This window comes from Miscanthus floridulus, chromosome 12, assembly GCF_019320115.1.
Source record: "Miscanthus floridulus cultivar M001 chromosome 12, ASM1932011v1, whole genome shotgun sequence".
NCBI lineage: Eukaryota > Viridiplantae > Streptophyta > Magnoliopsida > Poales > Poaceae > Miscanthus > Miscanthus floridulus.
In genome coordinates, this window is record NC_089591.1 from 19160520 (window position 1) to 19184713 (window position 24194).

Genomic DNA, 24194 nt, shown 5'->3' on the forward strand with positions numbered 1-24194 from the left:
TAGGTTTGGACTTGCCATTGACATTCAAGGAGTGCTTGATCAAGTTCCGAGGTACACCAGGCATGTCAGCAGGTTTCCATGCGAACACATCCACATTGCTCCTCAAGAACCTAACGAGCGCGTCTTCCTATTTGGGATCCAGGTTGGCCCCGATGAAGGCCATTTTGCTGGGATCGCCGTCGACCAGCTGGATCACCTTGTGCTCCTTGGACTTGATGTTCTTGCATGGAGCCTCGAGCTCTAGGATCTCCAGGTGGTTGGCTGAGGTCTTCTTGGTGTCGAGCATGGTCTCGGCCATGCGAATAGAGAGGTCGTGAGCCTATGCTATTTTGAAGTTGTCGTCCTCACAAGTATAAGCTACGTATATGTTGCCCCTGAGGGTTAGAACTCCTTTCTCGGTAGGCATCTTGAGCACCAGATACCTATAATGAGGTATGGCCATGAACTTGGTGAGCGACGGTCGACCAAGAATAGCATGGTAGGTGTCATTGAAGTCAGCGACCATGAAGTTGATGTAGTCGGTGCGGAAGTGGTCCGGGGTCCCAAATTGCACAGGTAGTGTGATCTGCCCAAGAGGTGTAGAGCTCTATTCGAGGAGAACACCCTAGAACTGCGCCTCATACGGCTTGAGATCCGCCTGGGTTATCTTCAGGGCAGGCAGACTATTCTTGAATAGTATATCGATGGAGCAGCCACCGTTGATCAGCACTTTGTCGAACTAAACCTTGTTGATGCAAGGATCGAGGACTAGGGGAAAACGTCCTGGCTCAGGTATTGCAGCCCATTGGTCCTTTCTGCTGAAGGAGATCTTGCGGTGAGACCATGGAGGGAGCCACGGATCGGTGAGGAGGTTATCGGTGTTGGCCACGTTCAAGCAAGCGCGGGCGAGTAGCTTGCGTTCTTGTTTGGTCTCGATGGACACTTTGCCTCTGATGATAGTGTGCACATGATCGGTTGGCTTGACGTACTTGTGACGGGGATCTGCATCTTCATCGTCGTTGTCCTCATTGCGCTGTTCCCCTACATCGTTAGGCTTGTTGGATGTATCTGGAGCCTATTGATGCGTGTAGATAGACTTGAGAACGCGGCAATTCTCCATGGTATGGTTTGACTTGGGATGGAGCTGGCAGGGCCCTTTCAATGCTTTGGCATAGTCATCTTCATAGTTACGACATCTGCCACCTTTTTTGATGGTGTTGACCTCACCGTCGTCTTCCTGAGCACGCTTGCCCCTATAATCATCACGGCAGTTACGCCGCTGATTACGTTGGTCACGGTGGTCGCGGGAGTCATTGCGCTGGTTGCGGCGGTCAAAATTGTCATTCCGACCACGATTGCCGTGGTAGTCGTCGTGGTGTGGGGGGTGGTCGAAGCGTGGAACCCTTGCTGCTTCTTCGATAATTATCTTTTTAGCATCGTCGGCGTCCGCATATTTCTTAGCGGTGGCCAGGAGCACTGTGACTGATTTAGGCCTCTTGCACAGGAGCTTGTCCCTTAGGGCGTCGTGGAAGTGGAGGCCAGTGATGAAAGCCTCGATTGCCTCATTGTCGAAGATTGATAGGACCTTGATGCGCATCTCCGAGAAACGCCGGACGTACTCGCGCAGTGGCTCATCTTTTCGATCTCGAATTCGTTGCAGATCATATTTGTTGCCGGGTTGCTCGCAAGTAGCAATGAAGTTGTTGATGAAGGCTTGCTTGAGCTCTTACCAAGAATCAAAGTAGTTCACCGGCAAACTGACCAGCCATTGGTGACATGCATGGCCAACAGCGACTAGGAAGTAGTTAGACATGATGTGCTCATCAGCCATGGCTGATCTGCATGCAGTTTCGTAGAGCATGACCCATAATTCGGGGTTCTCCTTCCAGTCATACTTCTGAAGTTTCTCGAGCTTGAAGTTCTTGGGCCATATGACTTAGCGAAGGTGTGGAGTAAACTGCTTCAAACCCGGTGGGCCATGGGCAGTGTCGTATTCCATACGGCGATAGCTTTCGTGGGATGCACGATTGTGGGCTCTCTGGTTGATGTGAGCGCGCAGATCATGTCCTCCGAGGTAATGGTGGAGATCGTTATTGCCATCGCAGCGATCTCGGTTGCCATCTAGATTAGCCCTGCGACCGTGGTTATCGCGGCGATTGTCGCGGTTGTCTCGGCGGTTATCGTCTCGGCCGTCGTGGCAGTTGTTCTCCCGATGGCGGTTGTCATCCCGACCACCATCATGGCCACTGTTTCCACCTTGACGGTTGTCTGATGGGTCATTGTTGCACGAGCCACGTTGGTTGGGTGGCTGTGAGCGACTTGAGTACTGGTGGCTGTGGCTTGACTCGACTGAGACGGATGGAGCCCGAGCTTGATTTACAATCTCTATGGTCTGGGCCATAGCAGCCGTCAGATAGGCTTGTATTTCATCGCAAACTGCTTGGGTTTCTAGGGTATTGGGTAGCCATTGCATCGTTTCCATAGCAATGGCTATGTTGGCGCTTGGAGTCCTAAAGGCCTGTTTGTCCCCCACCCTATTGAAAGCATTGTTGAGGTCGCGCGGCTAGACCCTTATGCGTCATGCCTCCTCTTCTGCTTCGGCTTCGATTTATCGGTGATTAAACCGGTCAATATTGCATGCTTCACATGCAATCCTTTCTTGCTCTGTTTTGCCAACTGCTGGTGGTTCATCATTGCCAACAACATTGATCAAATCCCCTCGCCTTGGTGGGAAAGACAGGAATTGTGGGAACCCTAGAGCGTGGTCTGGGATATCCAGATCGTATTCAATGCCTTCATCGTCGTGATGTTGGAGCTTGGTGTGGACGGAGGAATTAGATGCGATGCCAGACGAGGAGCTGGAGTCACCCTCTTGGACCATGTGGATGGATCCTTCTTGATAATCCTCAATCCAGATCATGTTGACGAAGTTGCTTGGCCTCGGCCGAGGCTAATGTACAAAACACAGATCCAAGCAGCGTTGTATGTTATACACGTAGTTGGAGGCAGCGTTTCGCATGCCATAGGCCTGGGCCTGGTAGTTCTCCATTGAGGCTTCGTACTTAGAGAGCCAGAGGCCCATCGCGGAGGCTGGCTGGCGATGAGCGGAGCGCCCTTCAGAAGTAGATATGACCACAAGATCTGTACCAAGTCGTGTAGGACGGTTGGCCCGAGCTGGTCGGGTAGATCTATTGTGGGGAGTGGCTACCTACTCATTAGGTTGACTTTGAATTGCACTTACCAGAGCTAGGGTTTCAGCGAGTTTGGTGCCGACCCAATCGATGGAATCGAGCAGGTCAGTGTTGTCGATCTGCTTCCCTTTGTAGCGGGGGTGCGGACGATGGGTTGTCGGCATGGCTGAAGATGATGTAGATGTGGTCGGAGCCAGATGTGCCATGGTCGGAGCCAGATGTACCATGGTTGGAGCCAGATCCATTGTGGTCGGAGCTGTATTCACCATGGTCGGAGCCGTATCCAAGCTGGTCGGAGCCGTAGCCGATGCAGGTGAAGCAGTGGTTGACGTAGATTGAATCCGCGCCTCCTCCACAGTCATGGCAGTGAAGTCGTCGGAGCTAGTGGTCCAGGTGATCTAGCCGACGGTGAACGTGAGGCCGTTCGGCATAGCCACGAAGCCAGAGATGATGACCATCTTGTTTGCTTGGAGAGCAGTACACACACCCCCTACCTGGCACGCCACTGTCGACGAAATATGGTCGGCAGTCTACCTAGGGATATGCCCAAGGTAGTAGATTGTTAGCAGACAGATGCGCAAGCCACAAACAAGATGGTGACACAAGACAGACATGAGGTTTTATCTAGGTTCGGCCGCCAAGAAGGTGTAATACCTACGTCCTACATCAGATTATATTGCTGTATGTCAATGAGAGATGTTTTTTAGAGGGGTCCCCTGCCCGCCTTATATAGTCCAGGGGGCAGGGTTATAGATCTGGAAACTAATCATAGTCAGTTACAATTGCCATAGGTGACCGGATAAGGATTCCTATTCTAACCGACCAAGATCTAGCTTGATCGCCAAATCTGTCTTGACTCCTTGCACGGTACTCCGAACAGGTTGGCCGGGCCGCTCGTCGTCTCTTGGTGGACCGGACCCACTGATCTGGGCTGGCCCAAGCTTAGCCGTAAGGGTATAGGGGTTAATACCCCCACAAGTATAGAGAGATTAGAAGACGTTGTGCCGAGCAAAAGAGCCGATACAAGCAGGGGAAGACATCAGAAGTAGAGACGACAAAGCCATGGGTCACATCTCGGATTCTATTGAATAAATGGCAGCGACAGAAGGAAAAGGATTATTAGCGTTGGTTAAAAGATCAAGCGTACCAACATCAACTAAAATAGGAGAAGTATGAAAGGGAATAGGCCGAATTACATTGGAATTGTCCCTTCTTCAGACATTGCTGGAACGAAGGTTTGAAATTGCCTACCAGACATGACTGTCTAGAATGCAGCAATCAATATCGGGAGTATAGGCAATCTCAAACCAATCGCCAGTCTATCTATGCTCAAGATGCATATCATCATAATAACATGGATCGGCGCTTAAAAACTAAAAATGTTCATGATCGGCTTAGAAAAAGAGTCATTGATCAAAACTGGGTTGATCATGAAGAGGGAGGCACTGAAAGAAGATACATGTGGTAGGAAGGCCAGTGGTGCCTAGGAGGTTTAACAAGAAGCCAAAAGATAAGGGTGCAACGCCTAAAGAATAAAGAGATGGAATAGGCTCAGGCATTCAGTAAAACTCAAGTGTGGCGTACCAAGCAAATAGCCGATAGAAAGCAACCATCGGCTAATATCCAAATGACTTTCTGTTGCCATCGGAATTCAGAGCTCCAGCAAATCAAGAAGTTTATTTGGATTTCGATGAATTAGAGTATGAGGAGATGGTTGCCAAGTTGACGGTTGTACAACAAGCAATATTTGACAAACCAGTCAAACATCGATACTTAAAAGCATTATATATGAAAGGTCTTGTCAATGGGAAGCCGATGAACAAGATGTTGGTGGACGGAGGTGCATCTGTCAATCTTATGCCTTACACTACTTTTCATAAACTTGGCAAAGGACTAGAAGATCTAATGGAGACTGACATGATGATTAAGGATTTCAAAGGTAATATGTCTAAGACCTGGGGGGCAATAAACATCGAGCTAACAATCGGAAGCAAGACTCTGCTCACTACATTCTTCATCATCGATGGGAAAGGGTCTTACAGTTTGCTCCTCGGTCGTGATTGGATTCATGCGAATTGCTACATACCATCAGCCATGCATCAGTGTTTGATCCAATGGCATGGAGATGACATTGAACTAGTTCGCGCTGATGAGTCCGTGAGCATCGCAACAGCAGATCCGGTCTTTTGGGAACTAGGAGACTTTGAATGTTTTTCTAGCAAGTCATGGGAAGGAGGCTTCGTTAAGATCAGCAATGAAAGCCAACAGCCGATGCAAGTGATCGGCTCTGAGAGTTTATTTTAGTAGCAAAGTCATGGCTTCATGTCGGCCATTGGATTAAAGAAAAAATAAGCATTGAGTCTTAAAGATGAGTTTAGGCCGACGTATGTGAATGCTAAGTAAAGGTGTAAGTGCGATTCAGAGTTAATGGATTTCTTAAAGAAGATCTGTTTTGCTTCATAGGATGCTAGACCTGGGTTGATTAATCATTCAACTTTTGCTATGAAAAGTTCTACGGTACGTTATCCTGACACCCGATCAACATTTGATAGCTGAGTTCTTCTCGGCTCTAATAGCCGATACCAGAAGGGTATCGCCTCTAGTTCAAAAAATGAAAAATCTTCAAAGACAGTAAAAGCTGATACGATATGTATCGCCTATAGACACAAGAGCATTGTACCAATGTACATTCATGGAAAGAACAAGAGTCTTTGTTCGTCGAATGACCCTAGATACAATCTAACTAAAGACCTTGTTCACCACATCCTGGGCGGATGTGATGTCTACTATGGCCTTCGCCGCCATGACAAACTCTTCGAGCAGATCCTCATGCTCCTTAGGACCATCGCCTATTGGGTAACTAGTCTCCATGGCATGGGGCTCATGCTTGGTTTGGACTTGTGTCGCCGTCAGCGCCACCACCGTGCCATGACGAACACCATGGAGGGCGATCTCCCGAACGCGGACCGAGACATCTTGGAGACGAGCAGCGATAAGGGAACCCCATGCATTGATGGCATCCGCCACTAGTTGGAGGGACTCCAACTGCACCATCAGGGCTGGCAGTCACAGGAACAAAAGACTATCAAGATAAAGATAATGGAAATCAGAATGAAGTATTCCTAGAATTTGTCTTACCTGCCACCATGGCATCAGACTCGGCTAGCCGTGCTCGGATGGTGTTGGCTTCCTCCTCAGCTATGTGAAGGGTGGCCTAAGAGACCCTAAGGCGAATCTCCAGTTGGCTGTTCTCCCAAGTCGCCTCGGAATAGCGATTCTGAGCCATCCTCCACTCATGAAGGTAGCGCCGGGCGTCGTTGCCATTGTAGGAGTTAGAAGAATCCAATGATGAGGCCGGCATAGAAGATGCGGCGTCAGAAGGCCCGCCGGCCCTAGGAAGAGGATGGAGACTGTCATTCACAACAAACCTGTAGGCGAGTCAGAACTATTCATCATCATAAACAAGAAATGTCAATCTCACCTCATGCGTCGGGGATGCTGGTTCATCGGCATATTCTCCTTCGGGACTTCCTCTGCCACGCACTTGCCTCGGTTATCTTCGCCGGCCATGGAGGATGATTGGATCTATGAAAGGGAAATGGAAAACTGCTATAGGGTTTCGACAGGCAGAGAAGAGCAAAAGAACAGTTGTGAGTGGAGATGTGTTTGAGGCTAAAACCACTGGCTAATATTTGAAGACCTAAAGCGAAGAGGCTGACACCTCAGGACGTGTAAAAGGCAACCGCAATTAATAGAAGGTGAAGTGCCACTTCACTAGTGCCGATGGGAGTACGGCGTTGAGTAACTGAAGGCAGGAAATCGAAGGGTTCTCCTAATAAAAGCCGTGTTTTCAGACTTCATTAGATTAGAAGTTTGGGATCGGCTGTATCAAATTGGCTCTTTAGCCGAAAAAAGAAGCGTAATTAAATAACGGAGAGCATGATCGATTCTACACAAGATACGCATTGACATGCAGATTTCAAGTCTGAAACATCATAGATCGCTCTCAATATTTCTAGCCAAATAGCACCAGCTCCCGCAATCTGTTTAACTTCTTCGGCTGATCTAGGGATACTTTCAAAGACATACTTACGACGGTCAATGGCAATGAGACTCCATAGAAAGCTAGAGATGGATTAACCTTGACAGCCAAAAGTGAGATAGCCGGTATGGTCACCTAATCGGGAGAAACCTTATCGGATCAAGCATTGTGCGCTCGGTACATCTTGGAAACACTAAGAGGAGAAGAAGAATTCGGCAGAGCAATCAAATGGGGAATATTTGAAGGAATATTACCCTAACGTTTGGATTAATACTTGACAACCAATTTGCTCAATTAGCCGATACTAGAAGGGTATCGCTTCTGGTGCGAAAATGAACCTAGAAGGGTAAAAGCCGGTGCAATGTGTATCGCCCGTAGGAGCAAAGCAAACATGGACAGAGTGATGCATATAGTATGAAGTATGAAATAAAAGGAAAAATCACTCAAGACAGGGGAATTGTTTGCTAATATCCCTATTACAAACTACGGGCCAAAAAACACTTTGGCTATTATATCATCGGCCTAGGAGATGAAGGTTACAGAGTTGGCGACATCGGAGAAATCCTCGACCAGGCGCTCATAATCTCTAGGGTATCTGGTGACTAAAGCTTCATGAGGAAGAAGCCAGAGATCGTGATTGGAGTAAACTTGTGCAGCGGCCAATGCCATAGCAGCGCCATGATGAACGCCATGTAGGGCGACCTCCCTAACACGGTTCGAGATGTCATGCAAGCGGACCACTAGGACGACACCCCTTGCATTGATGAATCCTATTGCATGGTCCACGGCCAAACAAAGGCTTTCCAGCTGAGCTGATAGATCTAAAGAATTTGGAGAAGAGGTGAATAGGATCTTAGAGAATAAAAGTTGAAAAAAGACAAAAGATTATGGTAAATGTCTCACCAGCAATTCTGGCTTCAGCCTTGGCTAGTCTCTCCCACATCGGGTTGGCCTTAGGAGGTGATCAGCCTTGGATTATGGCCAGAGCTGACTCTGCAATAGAGAGGCAGTCGACAAGTTTCTCGCCGGTACGATCAATGGAAGCGATCAGGTCATCGTTATCTCTCGACCTCCTCAGGTAACAGGGGAGCTGGCGATGAATTGGTACTGAGGATGGCCCCAAAGGCTAAGTGGAGTTGGCCCTATGCTCTGGGATGATGGGAGCATCACAAGTGGCACCCTTCCGACAGTGGATGCGCTGGCGTAATGATGTAGATCCATCGAGGGCCTCCTCAGTAGATCTCTTGCTATCCTCCATGATTTCAAAAATACAGAAAAGCAGAAGCTATACTAAGGATGCAGAAGGTTTGAGGCGAAGCGAGTTGTTGTTCGACCTACGGCCGTGGCCTATATATATATAGCCTAGGAAGGCAAGAAGATAGATTTCACCAGGGGTGTGAATTTGGAATAAAAAACGAAAGCAGAACAACAATCTAGGAATTCAGGGGACGAATAACGAAGCGATAACATATTCGAATTTATTGCTTCCCCAAATTACAAAATGTCATGAAACGGATTCGAAGATTTTACATTGACCAGAGATCAACCTATCGAGGCTTCTTTGGATTGAAGGGAGTCCAGGCCCCCACAAAGTCGAAGGTCATCGTGAAACAAATCGACATTGGCCTATTGATAAAATTGTGCCCAAGAAAAGGAAAATTGCCCGCTTAGCATGTGCTCAGCCGATTTTTTGGTAAAACGAGAAACTATGGGAAAGAAGCCCGTGGCTTTCCTAGTAGCGTTTAGTGGAACAGACAAGGGAAAGGTGTCCACACATTTTAGTCCTTGCAAACACTAGAACAGCTCTGCGAGCATGGTGAGAAGACACAGGTGATGTTACCAGACTTCTTCTAGCCATAGTAACTGATTCTCTTGCTCGACAAGACACTAGAATGAGCGACACAATCACCCTATGCACAAGAATTCTTCTAACTACTCAAGATCTCCATAGTAGAAGGATAGACCATGGAGGGTCTAGCAGAGTCGAAAGCACTCGAGGAGGCAGGTAGAAGAGAAACATGGCTGAATTGTTGAGTTTCTCTCGCCAGGGTCGGATAGGCATTTTATAGCTGGCCTAGGAAGATGAATCCAAGTGCCTGTGAAGCAGTGACGCTTTTGTAAAAAGTTTTGAGGCATAGGATCATGAGTGGACGCAAGCGGCAACAAACAGTGGACCCCAGATCAAGGTTCTCTACCCGTGACTATGGACCAATCAGGGATACAGACATGATAATTTTGGAATAAAATTACTTTTATCCCAAAATTGGGGGGCACGTGTTTACACCAAAATTTGGAAGAAGAGTCGTAGGGACTTGAAAGCTCCCAAGATCATGTCACCAAGGAATCAATTGCGTGTAGATCAGAACCAGCTTATTCGGATACGAAAACTAGAATCGGCTTTCTTTAGATAGCGCCAGCGGATAACGACAAAGGCTATGATTCGGCGCCAAGATGAAACATGCTGGACTCTACAAAAGGGAAAGATTAGAGTCCAAGTTATCTTAAATTAGGAATGTTTTCTTTAGAGTAAAAAATTGTGATGAGTCGTGCTTAGACAGGAGTCGTGCGTAGGTCCCGGGTATAAATATCAAGCCCTGGCTATTGTAAAAGACAATCAATCAATCCAAATACAAGTCAATTACTTTTTCGGCTTCGGCCACCCCTTAGGAGTAGGAGTAGAGTAGATCTCAGTGAGTTCTTCAGCGAGTACGGCTGCATCGATCCGGTCGACCTCCACTACTTGTCTGTAAGTACCGTCATGGTTTATACCTCTATTCGTATGGCTGCATCGATCTGGTCGACCCCCACTACGGCCCTAGTATAAGCTAGTTATCGACTCTTGTTTAATTCAAGTATGGCCTGTGTGATTCTGCCTCACACCCCACTGCTTGAATTAGATCAAGGTCAAGTTATCGGCTCCACCTTAGAATGGCAATCTTTGGTAGATTAATTAAGTTACCGATATTGCTTATTGCTTTCATTATTTATCTAATTACAACAATATCACTCTGCCCGATTGGGATTGATCTAGATCGGCCTTATATCCTGTTTAGCCCATCGTTTGCTAATCTGAACTGATCTAATCTACACCTTAAACGATGAGTTATGTTTATCGGCTGTTTTATGTCAATCCTGATCATGCATAGCGTGCGGTTAAGGCGTGTTGCATCTTGAGTAGATTTATTAGCTAGTGAGAAACGTCCCATGGCCCGTTATCATGGCCTATGTGATTCTGCCTCACACCCCACTATTAGCACCATAGAGTGGGGACCGTTATCTGGTAGATCTATTCCTGATAAGGCACGACTTTAACTATGCGCTATGCCTGAATTGGCTATTTTAGCCGATATCAAGCTCTTTCACGGATAGTTCGCATCACGAGACTGCTGAAGTAAAGATAGGTTGAAAAATATGTTAGCCCCATGATCTTATTATTGTATTACGGCCTGCATAATTCTGCCTCATGCGCCATGATATTAGTAATGAGTTAGGGTCGTCGAGTCTATTGTTATTTCTATGGCCTGCATAATTCTGCCTTATGCCCCACTGGTCATGGTGATAGATGAGATCTAACATATTCATTAGATTTATCTTTATTAAACGGTTAAGTGGTGTTGAATTGTTTCTTTACATAAAAAGGGGTTCGGTTACTTGTAATCATTGGCTTGACATAAACCAATCATTGTTGATATCTTATTGCCACTGATTCATATTTGCTCAATCAATGATATTTATCCTGAATGATAACCGATTCTTCTTACACAACCCCATAAGCTTTAACCGATTTATTCTCATGAATATGCTGGACTCGACTATTTAGTCGATCTCCTTTCATATCGGCTCTCATAGCCGCACATTCGGGACTATCTGGCAACACCGGCAAGTTCTGCCCTTAATTACTGATGAACTTTCTCTCCTTGTCAATTGCAGGGTCAAATTGACTGGCACGTCTCGGAAGGATCGCGTAGGATCGACCATCCCTGTGCTGAAGCTAGGCGGATCTGCTCCATCGAGCGGACCCTTCCAGCTTGTTGCGTGTGTCCTCGGCACGGGACAAAAATTCTATGTCGACAGGGTCAAATATTAGATTATTGTTAGCTTTGATCATTATATGTCACTCTCATGAACTTGTCACATAGGTCCTTTGAGAAGTACAATAAAAAGGGCAAGAAATATTGACTGCTTTGGAATTTTATGTTCACTATACATGAGGCCGATTCGATCACAACGCAACCCTTGGACTGGATTATGCGGTATATCATTCCAGACGCTGAATTGTTTTGACGATTCCTATTGATTACAAAGGCCTTTTCACGTGAAACCAATTGGGTTGGCTTCCTTATCCAATTAGCTTTCCATCCATATGTGGATCATCGAAAACGGAGTCCGGATGCGTCCTGGGTGACCAATTTAAGGTAGACTGGTCCTAGAACCTGAGACAGACTCGAACTTGAGTTGCTTTGGGCCTCCACCTCGGGGACTCGAACCGAGTTAGCCTTGGACCTCCTTCTTGACTTGGACACCCTCGCTGATCTCCTTGGTCTCCATATGGTTCTCCAAGCATGGTCATATGTATGGAGGTCATGTCCTCATCATCCTCCCTTTCTTGACGAAAAGCCATCCTCGGCGTCGATTTTGCTTGAAGTCAATCCTGCACAACATGAGGATAAACGAGGTTTCCAAAATAATAGGAATGGACAATGTTGTGAGAAAGAATATGACCACATGTCTAGGTTTGTAGCATGTCTTGTCCTATAGACATGTAGTCTGCTTGATTGAAATACACACGATCTTCGCCAATACTATCCTGCAAACGATTAGTACTAACAAGAAATATATGCTCCCTTTCTTTGGATTCCACTTGTGTTTGAAAAGCAAAACTAGAGGAATATGGCATAACAACAATGTTGATTTTACTGTCCTCTAGTTGATCATTAATTTGTACAACAAAAGGAGAATTCGGATTTGTACAAACGTAAACTCGTTGTATCAAATATTGCCCTTGGTTGTTATATTTGCCAAAAACATGATATGTATGTCTAGAGAACCATGACAAATCAGCATATGCATAAAGTTTCTCCTCTAAAGAACTAAGATTACACGGAACATCAAATTCAATGTAACCCAAAGTATTTAAAGAAGACAACAATTTCAGTTCATCAAGATCACTAGCATTATGAATAACGAGTCTATTTTCAGCACAAGTGCTCGATTTCAGCACACATATATCATGATCATTCTTCAATGATTGCATAGGTATAACATAAATATCATCATGCAAGTCATCTTCATCACAAGAAACATCAAGCAAATTATCTTGTGACAAAGGTAAATCAAGCAAAGTCTCCACTAAAATTTGCCCTATCATAGCATGATTGGTGAAAAAATTCAGCACATCAAGAGAACTCTCACCTTCTATGAGTTTAGCATCATGGGCATTACCTTTGCTCTCATATTCAACAGGGGTAATAGTTGATAGTTCTGAATTTTCACATGAGGCTGTGAGCTTCTCATTTTCTGTCACATCATCCTCGCTCTTTTCTACATTGTCCTGCAAAAGGTTAGGCATAGCAGGAGGAATAACAACAGACTCTTCCTCTAAATGGTGCACCTCATCATATGAAGTCAAAACAGGAGATGGATTAACAAAGGTTTCTCGCATAAGAAGTTTCATATCATTCCAAGTTTGAGGCTTATCAGAAGGATCTAAAGACTCCCACCAAGATAAAGCTGAATATCGCAAAACACTAACTGCATTTTTTACCTTCCTCCTTAGACACATAAAGCGAGTAGAAAATATGTTATCGATGGCAATTTCCCACTCCATGTACTTATCAGCACCTATACCATCATAAGTCGGTGGATACGAACAACCTGTCATTGTTTGAAGACAGCAAAAGACAACACAAAAGTATTATCCCTACCAACTACTTAGGTTGTGGACAAGGAAAAACAAGGCACTCAACTCTCAAGCGTCTTACCACGGTCTTACAAGTGTTCTTACCAAAGCAACAGACGGTGCAATTGGTCGGTGACTGTGATACCGTTGTAGCTTGAGTGTAATAGTTGCAAGGCGAACCTGTACTTGGTCAGAAGAAAGTGGAGCTTGGACAGGCACAATATAGTAGCAAGGAATAGCAAAATTCGCAACTAAATAGCAAAGCTGAATAAGTGTCACATGTACTTGTCTTAGTTGCTGGCCTACTCACGTTCCAAGTACCAGATGTATCAAGTGATGTGAACAGCAAGAATATGATTAGAAACAAGGTAGAAATCAGTACACGCAAACACAGCTCAAATGACGCTCTCTATGTGCTCCTCTAGATATTATTCCACTTTTGCCCCTCTCTTTTTTCTCTATTTTTGGGCTGTCATTGTTTTTTTGGGATTCTTTGACTTTTTCTTTTTATTTTTTTGATATTTTTTCTTCACTTAGGAGCACAAAAGAAGTAACCACAGAAAATATGAGCTTAAACAAGTGAAAGACGTGGCCTGTGGAATTTCCAGAAGACGTGCTCAAAATCGATAAAGACCTTGTGACCACGAAAAGAGAATCTTGTGACCACTTTTTGACCAAAATAAAAATCTTCGACCCCAGCAAAGCTGGGGATGGATGGATCTGAATTTTTTCTGATCAATTTTGATATATGGAACGTCAAAATTCGAGTTCGTATGCGAAAACTAGACCAGTTTTAAGAACGAACTCCGAATTAGAGGACAAAACGAGAACAATATGTGCAAAATTGGTCACGACAGCAAGGATTTGATAAAAACAGTGAAGACAAGTGTAACAAATAAGATGGCGTGGACTAAGGTTTGATGAATACAAATGAATCACAGCAATACTTGAAGGTGTTCATGGATTATGATGAAAAACAAAGGGGAAAACATAAACTAGACTAAAAAACGATCTAAAACCAGCAACAAGAACTTGACCTAGGGCACAAACTCAACAACGCAAATCAGAGACAAACTTGCACGGCACAATGAGGCTATAGGACAGGGAATATGTGACGATGTATATTTTTTTGGCTTTTTGTGGACTGTAGGTAATGCAAAAATAGTAACAATCTAAAGGGGAAAACAAAGTTATACCTAACGGGCAACAAGGTCTCTGATACCATTTGATGTAGACTAGGCCCAATCTTCCGAAAGGTATGATAGCGTCGATTGGTGGAGACTCAACGTTCACAATCTAGGCTTTGAACCAAGATTGATTCGGACCCCCACAACCGTTACACCACTGCTCCGTTGGTTATCAACCATGCGAACGCGATTGACCTCGCCGAGAAGGCTGACCTGCAAGCGAATCGAGAACACAAGCAAGAATGGGATGAACGCAATCTGAAATTGCAAATAAATATGAGGCTTAAGATAACGAAAAGGAGTTCAAGTCTTTATTCGAAAGGACTAATCGCCACAGGCGAATAAGATCAAGAACTAGGGCCCTAGTTCACAGCAAGCAGCCTTGGCGACACAGTTGCAGCAAAACGATGTCTGTTTCACGAGAAAATCAAGAACTAAACAAAACCCAAACCCTAAGGAGAGCGACGGCTTCTATTTATAGAGTCTTGGGCGTCACCCCCTGGACGCGCCCCCTAATGGGTCCCAACACGATACACAGTCTAACAGACCAAAAGACGGTGTTGCAGCACCCTGGTAGATTCTGGATGCTGACTTGTTTCGACGGTTCCCATTGATTACGAAGGCCTTTTGACATGAAACCAATTGGGTTGGCTTCCTTATCCAATTATCTTTCCATCCATATGTGGATCATCGAAAACGGAGTCTGGATGCATCATAGGTGACCAATTTAAGGTAGACTGGTCCTGGAACCCGAGACAGACTCGAACTTAAGTTGTTTTGGGCCTCCACCTCGGGGACTCGAATTAGCCTCGGACCTCCTTCTTGACTTGGACACCCTCGCTGATCTCCTTGGTCTCCATATGGTTCTCCAAGCATGGTCATATGTATGGAGGTCATGTCCTCATCAAGTCCCGACTGGTATTACGAGCCGAGACTAAAGGTGTATTTTGGTGGGCCACAAAAAATGCATCCCACCTTTAGTCCTGGGTGGTAGATCTACCCGGGACTAAAGTTGGGCTACAGTTTCACTTCCCGTCCGTTTCAAGCTCTATTTGTTCTTTATATATTTCTTTCTAAAAAATGTTAAAGTCTTGTTAATTGCACAGTAAATTAAATACAAGGCATAAAATTGTTTTAAAAGAATATGGATTTACTTTTGCTTTATTGCACACAGGAAAATTGTGTGACCTAAAGTTTTTTTGTGTTTTCTTATAAATATTGAAACATAATGTCATTAATAATTACTATTTCGTTAATGCAAAAATGTAGTATTTAATTTAAATCATTAAAACTTTTGTTTTCGATTGGAAATTTATTTTCACATCATTTTAACGTAATTTTTTTTTATTTTTTCATCACTCATTGTCCAAAAGCGACATGGAAATCCCACCATCAAACACAAATTTAATCTGAACATAGAAAAAAGGAAACACCTAATAAACATCTCTGAATTCATAATTATTACGTAATACCTCTAGTACACACTATTAAACATCACTATATATATCAAGCAGGCTCACACAAAGATTCTTCGTCAGGTGCATCACGTCGATCACGCTACGGACCTCTAGGACTTGCCAATAGGGTAGCTCCCAAAATATGGACTTCTTCCACATGGGTGCATGTCCGTCGGTGTCGTTCAGAACAGGTTCACTGCCATGTGCCTTTCCAAATACTACTTTCACATCCTTGACCATATTGAGTACATCCTCACCAGTTTGGTTGCCCGGCTTGGTCGGGTGGTCTGCCTTACCTTTAAAATGCTTGCTTTTCTTTCTTAGGGGGTGATTCGCAGGAAGAAATCGACGATGGCCAAGGTACACGACCTTTCGACATTTTTTCAAGAATATACCTTTAATGTCATCGAAACAGTGCGTGCATGCATTATATCCCTTGTTTGATTGTCCTGAAAGATTACTTAGAGCAGATCAATCATTGATTGTTACGAACAACAATGCTCGCAGGTCAAAGTGCTCCTATTTGTGCTCATCCCACACACGTACACCTGGTCTGTTCCACAAAAGTAGAAGTTCTTCAACTAGTGGCCTTAGGTACACATCGATGTCATTGCCAGGTTGTCTTGGGCCTTGGATGAGCACTGGCATCATAATAAACTAACGCTTCATGCATAACCAGGGAGAAAGGTTGTAGATACATAGAGTAACAGGCCAAGTTCTATGACTACTGCTTTGCTCCCCGAAAGGATTCATACCATCCGTACTTAAAGCAAACCTTAAGTTTCTTACGTCATTTGCAAACTCCGGGAATTCTCTATCGATTGCTCTCCACTGGGACCCATCAACAGGGTGTCTCAACATATTGTCAACCTTACGGCTTCTTTGTGCCATCGCAACAACTTTGCATGGTCTTTATTTCTGAACAGACGTTTCAAGCATGGTATTATAGGAGCATACCACATAATCTTGGCAGGGATTTTCTTCGTGGGACGTTCGCGTTCAACATCACCAGGGTCATCTCGCCTGATTTTATACCGCGATGCATGACATACCGGGCATGCATCTAACTTCTCGTACTCCTCGCCATGGTAGAGGATGCAGTCATTAGGATATGCATGTATCTTCTGGATTTCTAATCCCAAAGGGCAGACTACCTATTTTGCTTCGTACGTAGTGGCGGGCAATTCGTTATCCTTCAGAAGCATCTTCTTTTGGATTTTCAGTAACTCCCCAAATCCCTTGTCAGATACACCATTCTTTGCCTTCTATTGCAGCAATTTCAGTGTGGTACCCAACTTTTTCTGCCCCGCATCACAAGTTGGGTATAGCAATTTCTTGTGATCCTCTAGCATGCGCTCGAACTTGATCTTCTCCTTTTCACTTTCGCATTCTCTTTGTGCATCATGAATGGCCTGACCAATACCATCAGCGGGCTCATCTTCTGCCCCTATCTCTTCTTCAGCTTCCCCCATTGTAGTATCATTGAAGGCACCATATTCAGCAATAATGTCATCATCGTCCCATTGTTCTTCTTCATCTTCTTCCATTACAACCCCGGTTTCTCCGTACTTCGTCCAACAAATATAGTTTGGCATGAAATCCGACTTCAACAAGTGTGAATGAAGACTCCTTGAGCTAGCATATTCCTTCAAATTCTTACATATGGCACATGGGCAGCACATGAAACCATTACATTTGTTTGCCTCGGCCATACGTAAGAAAGAATACACGCCCTCAATGAACTCTTGGGAGCGGCGAACAACATTGTACATCCAATGCCAGCTCATCTACATTACATGACATACATACCATATTAAAACCTAGAACATAATTAGTTAATTATACGACATGCATGCCACCATATAAGGTATTAATTTATGAAAGTCTCGCTACAATGTAGACAATCCCAACTACCACTAAAAAAACTAAAGCTAAAATGCACTTTAGTAGGATAAGGATTTCGCGACCAATCACAACTAAAACAGACAGATCATGCGTTTGTTCAACATCTATGGGCTTCTTCCGTAGGATCACTGCCTCATCAGCCGCCGTAGCCGCCTGTGCAAGAGAGTTTTGCACGTGTTCAACATACTCTTCCTCCCAGTACCAACCTGAACATCCAGTGCCATCCCACTGAAATTAAAACAAAAAATTAGAACTTTAATCACAATCATCATGAAAATAAGTATAAATTAACCATAATCATCAAATACAACAAAATAACTCATATTACGATCTGGACACTTGTAGAAGATACGGCCCTTGTTGGGACACTCCTTCCTCACCTGGTACTCCATCACAATCTCTCCTCACACTTGCCGCATGCAATGACAGGGAGGTCCAGCCTCAGTCGCTTTGGAACCCGATGAGAGGCCGAGGACCCGAAAGCAGTTGCCATCTACTCTCTATACTCATTTTTAATATAATATAAATTTCTCATTTTATAAACAAATAAAATTAAAAAAACTCTAAAATTATCTATATCTCTAAACCATGAAGTGTGCTATGCATGCTAGAAATGAAAGCTGAATACTAGTTTTGAATAACTACTTTAACCTTCCTTCGTCCAAATATGCAAACTTTAAAGTGATTTTGAGCTTAAATGGCTTACAAATAAAAAAATCCACCATAAAAAACACATATATCTAGTCCACAAAATGAGATATGCTACTGATGAAATATGAGAGTGTAAAGTTGGTAACCTTTAGAACCGAATAATCGATGGAGGCATCGAAGAAAGCTTATGATTACCGGTGATGAGGAAGAAGAGAGGCCGGCGATAAAGCAAGAACACTGAGCTCGAAGTGGTTCGGGCTCAGGAAGGAAGAAGAGGTATATAGGAGGGGACATTTAGTCCCGGTTGGAGACAGCAACCGAGACTAAAGGTCCCTTTCTAGTTCTAGACGGAGCCTCCAGCCGGGACTATACTTTTACTCCTGGTTGGAGGGACCAACCGGGAGTAAAAGTTAACCTTTAGTCCCGGTTGGTAGCTTCAACCGAGACTAAAGGTCCCCTGCAGCAAAAGCCTACTGCAGTAGCCGTTGGGCAGGGATCTTTAGTCCCGGTTGAAGTTACCAACCGGGACTAAAAGTTTCTCTAGTCCTAGGAGCGAAAAATACCGTGACTAAAGCCAAATTTTGAAGTAGATCAAAAGTCGTTTCTCTACTAGGGGAAGGGAACCTAATCCAAATTCATTTTAGAGAGTCAACCATGAAATCACTTTGTAAACCGTGAACCCACCCCGACCATTTTGAGAGGTACTCTTGGAGCTGTCAAATTAAATTTTAGGATTAATGGTGTTATTTTTCTACTAGTAGTAATGTGATGGTCCACAACTATACGTTCGTGATGACTACTTCATCAATCACCTCGAGATCTGCATTTACAGGGGGTGAGATCTGTGCCTATGTATGAGCGTTTACATGTTTAATAATGTGATTCAAAAATACACAAGGCGTAAGCGTAACATCCCAAGTGGCTATGGAAGAGGCCACTACCGATGGCAGAAAGCGGGCTTGGCAAACGTATAACTTCTTCAACATCTTATGCAACAATATATATAGATATCCTCTTTATTTGTGCATAACGTTGACTGATACAGTTTTCTGAATTTTGAAATTTGCAAACTCTGAGCATGACTAAAATTCTAAATAGCATACTATTTTTTTGTGGATCTGAAAAAAACAAACTAGACAGTTTTATTTTTTTAACAGCAGGAAACTTCTTACTTCTCACATGTACATATATTGGATGGTTTCATTCTCCTATTCTCTTGGCCGCATCTCGGATGGTCTTTAAGCGACGCAGTGAAGTCGTCCAAAAGAATATGGTAATCTGGAATTTTCGTGTCATCCGCTGCTAGGACCACCCTTACAGTGTTCATGTAACTCTGGAAGTTCAAGCAAAGAGCCTACAAACAAGGTAGCAAACCAAGGCATTAGACAAAATCCACAACTTTACTGGTTTATTTTGTCTCTCATCAGTAAACTTCACGAAAACAGAACCAGAAGCTGTTTCCGTTGCCTAATATAATTTTTCATGGCTACACCACATCTTTTATTTTTGTTGAAAAGAAGAAAAATAATTGTGTGTAGAAATAACACTATGTGCTGTTTTTGAGCTAAACAACACGATAATTTTAAAAGCTTCCTATTATTTCAGGCCATAAAGGATGGTACTCCCAAAATCAAACGAGTACCATCCTTTATGACATGAAATAATAGTATCTTTGGAACCAATTGCTTTGTAATTAGAACTTACTTCAGGCACACCAAAGGTGGTCGGCGCAATGAAGATGACTGGATGCCCACAAAGCTCTATCTTCTCGATCGGTCCCATCACACTTGAGAGTGATATGGTAGCATGACCGAGCATGCGTTCGAAGACAAGGGCCGCCGCCTGGTTTTATTTAAAATTTACACATACAATTCTGTCAGAAACAATAAACTGAAACGAGGCATTGCTTTACACTTGTTGTATCACTTCTGGTTCAAGCAACAACCCGATAGTGATCCAAAATGTTATTATTGTCGGCTGATGTCTTCATCGGACAGTGATAGATTATTATCACTGCCGAGTCGTCAAACTAGTAGTGATAGGTCACTCCATCACTTACAATTATCCTCTATCCGATGCAATTCTAACAGTGATGGGCTCCGACCCGACAATAAATAGCAGTTTTGGCGTTGTATTCCTTTTGGAACAGTAAAAGTAATCATCGAACTTGCGTCATCAATATATACGCAGGTTCCACGTGTGAAAATTTTCATATTTTTCTAAGTTTTTTTACCTAATAACTTATTAAATGTACAAATATTACTCCCTCCATTATAAATTGTAAAGTGTTCTGCCTTTATTTTATATAGGTACATAGTTTTTTACTATGTATCTAGATAAATATAATTACGTAGCAAAACTATGTATTAAAAAAAAGTCATGACGTCTCTCGTAATTCGGAACCGATGGAGACAGTGTACGCTAGGTTGGTACTGCAAGATTCCAAATATGTTTGACGTAGCTAAGCTTCACCCTGCCTGCATCACCCCTCTCTGCATATACTGCATTAGTACCTCGTGCAAAATTGCAATGACTACCGGCCGGCGTTCCAGATGACACCAAAATATACAGTGTGGAAATGAGGAATGAGAAATAGTACATCTGTCGTAGATATACCTTGGCACCGAGGAGTTTGGTGGTTATTTCAACAACTGCATGCGTGAAGACATTAGCGGAGCCAAGATGAGCACCTCGGGGGGCTAATCAATAGAGATTTAGAACAAATGTCGAAGATTAACGGTGAAATTATGTTTTTACTACAGTAATTATAAAGGAAAATCAGTCTCACGGGGGGGCACCCTTGGATCCGCCACTGCATGAAGAGGACTTCCAACGAGAACTTTTTCCTGTCCGCCATTTTCTTGGCCTTACGAATGTATTCCAGGGGATCATTGTACGAGGTTATGTGTAACGGCAGAAGGATGAAGCCCAGTCGATTTCCCCATGCTACATCTTTGCCCTTGCGTGAATCCAGCATGTCAGCTAATGCCTGAGTATTACGGTTATATGTTGCGAAAAGTATGTCAGTAATTCCTGAGTTATCGTACAAGCATGCACATTAAACCATTATCTGTTGGTTCTCACCTGTAGCCCAGGTGCCGATCTTATATTGACAGGGATGAGTGACCGAATGCAGTGTTCTTTTTGGTATCAGTGTCACTGCATTGTGCAACGCAGATAGTGATATAGAAGTTTACTCTATTCATCCTAAAATCAATGTTTTCTTAAACGGTAAACGGTCTTTACACGGTCGCCCTTTGTTTAACGTTTAGGCTATTTACACAGTGTTTAAACGAAGTTAAACGGTCTAAACGGTTTTGTACTTTAAAAAAAATACATATAATTATATATGTGCATGTAAAAACTCATGTATTCTAGCATTTATACATATTTATCCGAGTAAAAATCAATTATTTTGGTATGTATATATATTTATGCATGTGAAAAGAACCAAATATAGATATTTATGCATGTAACATATCAAGTGTACACATTTATAAATATAATAAACTTAAGTATACAAATTTATCCATACAAAACTGAACTAGATTTACCTCGTGTTCGCCTAAACAACCGTTTAAACAGCTGTTTAGCCCGCTTAATGATGTTTATCTCCGTTCCGTTTAGGCCGTTTAGACCGTTTTTTCCTGTTTTTTGACCGTTTAAACGGTCAACCGTTTAATTTCCGTTTACCCCCTAAACAAAATAGTTTATCATCGTTTACCGTTTACTGGTCGTTATGGCCGTTTAGGCGAACACTGCCTAAAATATAACAAGTCTAGCTATGTTTGTCCTAAATCAAATTTTCCTTAATCAGACCAAGTTTGTATAGAAAAGAAGGAAATTATTTATGACATTAAATTTGCATCTATCATTAGATGCATTATGAAATATTGGTCTATAACCATTTTGATGTATAGTAAATGTTATATATGCTTCCCTATAAAGTTATAGGTGAATATAAAATGATTTGACATAAAACAACTTGGACTCCTTATATTACAGAACTGTCGGAACAAATATACTAAATCCGTTTCAAATTATAGTTTGTTTGACTTTTTTAACCTCAAGTTTGACCACTCGTCTTATTTTAAAATTTGTGCAAAATATCACTTCTTTTATTGTGGCTTGCTTTAACAACAAAAGTTTTTCAAGAATGACTTAAATTTGACTATGTTGGCACAAATTTTTTAAAGAAGACGAGTGGTCAAATTTAGGATAAAAAAGTCAAATGAACTATAATTTGGAACGGAGGGAGTAGTATATACGAGGCAATCAAAAGCAGGACTACTATATTGTTATTATATATACTACTCCAAGTGTTATGGGATGAACACTCACCGATTTTCCGAAAATAATATCTTGAGAGAGCGGCGGAAGTCACCCCAACTAGCACGTCGCTCACTGTCTGCAGATCCAAATAATTTAAAAAATATATATATAAGTCGGTCTCCGTTATTATAAGTTCTACTAGTTATATGCTTCGAAAATGATAGCACTAGCAAGGTCGACCGAGATGATATAAATCATTAGGTCTCTCTCTTTATATAAAGCCATATATATATTTGGTGGGACTTACGCAGTTCAATACGTTCTTGATGTCCTTCATGTCATCAAGACCGAGGCATCGGTGCACGACGCGCCTGCTCTTGACTTCCGTGAGGTGGTCCGCTTGCTTGAAGGGCGTATCTGGGTCGTTTAAGAAGAGTAGGGTCGCGACGAAGCCTGCCAAGTCGACCATGGTATTCCATGCGAGCACGACGAAGGACCAAGCCCACATGGCGAGCGCTAAGACGCCCGCGGACCGTGGAGGGCGCGGCCGGGAGTAGATCTGGCCTTTGCGCCGTACCGGCGGCGGTACGGAGGCGGCCACCACCTCCGGGCTGGCCGCGCTCTGCGCCAACGCGAGGAGGAGCGAGATCATGGACGTGCCGTCACCGAGGGAGTGGTGGCATCGGAACACGGCGGTCGCCGCGACTGACGTCGGGAAGTTGAGGATGTGGAACTCCCAGAGCGGCCGGGAGAAGTCCATGGGCAGCGTCGACAGCGACGCTACATAGTCCTCCACGGCCTGCTCTGGGTTGGTCGCCACGTCGTCGTCGGCCAGGCTCGGGACGACCATGTGGTCGTCGACGTTCACCGTGGTCCGCACCCACCGTGGCGTGCCGTCGTCGTCGCACGTGTCGGTGGCCTGGATGGAGCAGAAGCGAGGGTGGCGAGCAACGAGCCTGAGCAGGCCGGCACGGACAGCGGCGAGGTCGATGGGCTTGCTAGACCCGAACAAGGTGACTGAACAAATCCTTAAAGAGACGAGCGGTAGGGCTGAGGGGCTCCGGCGCCGGCAGAGATGCTGCCATGCTGCTGCTAGACTCCCCTGGTTTCGAGATGCGGACTGAGAGCGGCCGCTTCCGCAGAGTCGTCGCTGTTTCGGGATCCATTATCCTGTATGTGGTATTGTATATGGTTTTGTTCTGTTGATCCAAGTTTTCATGGTCTTGTATATATGGATTTTTGAAAATTGTTGGTTGGTAATACCATTAAGTAAATTGAATTGGAGTTATCTATATCACCCGTCACACTCCCAACCAAAATGCAGGTAGAATTTAAGAACTACTAATAATGGCCATTGCCCATTAGTTTGACCGCTCACACTTATATGGGGGTAAATTCTCTTACACTTATATTTCACCTATTCGATCATGACAGAGCCGTCAAGCTGCCATGCTAGCTGCCGGATACGGTATATTCCCACGCCTTAGAGCTACAAACCGATGTATTCACTAAGAGGCCTCTGTTCCTCAATTATACATCGCTACACGCGCACATTCACCTCTGCAACCATGATCAAAACTACAAAGTAGGGAAATCTCGATCTATCTACTA

At 43.8% G+C, this 24194-nt stretch overlaps 1 pseudogene; it reads right to left on the reverse strand.

Annotated features, from left to right (window-relative positions):
• Positions 1 to 19511: 19511 nt before the first annotated feature.
• On the reverse strand, positions 19512 to 23749 carry LOC136495599 (wax ester synthase/diacylglycerol acyltransferase 11-like; annotated as a pseudogene).
• Between the last annotated feature and the right edge of the window lie 445 nt (positions 23750 to 24194).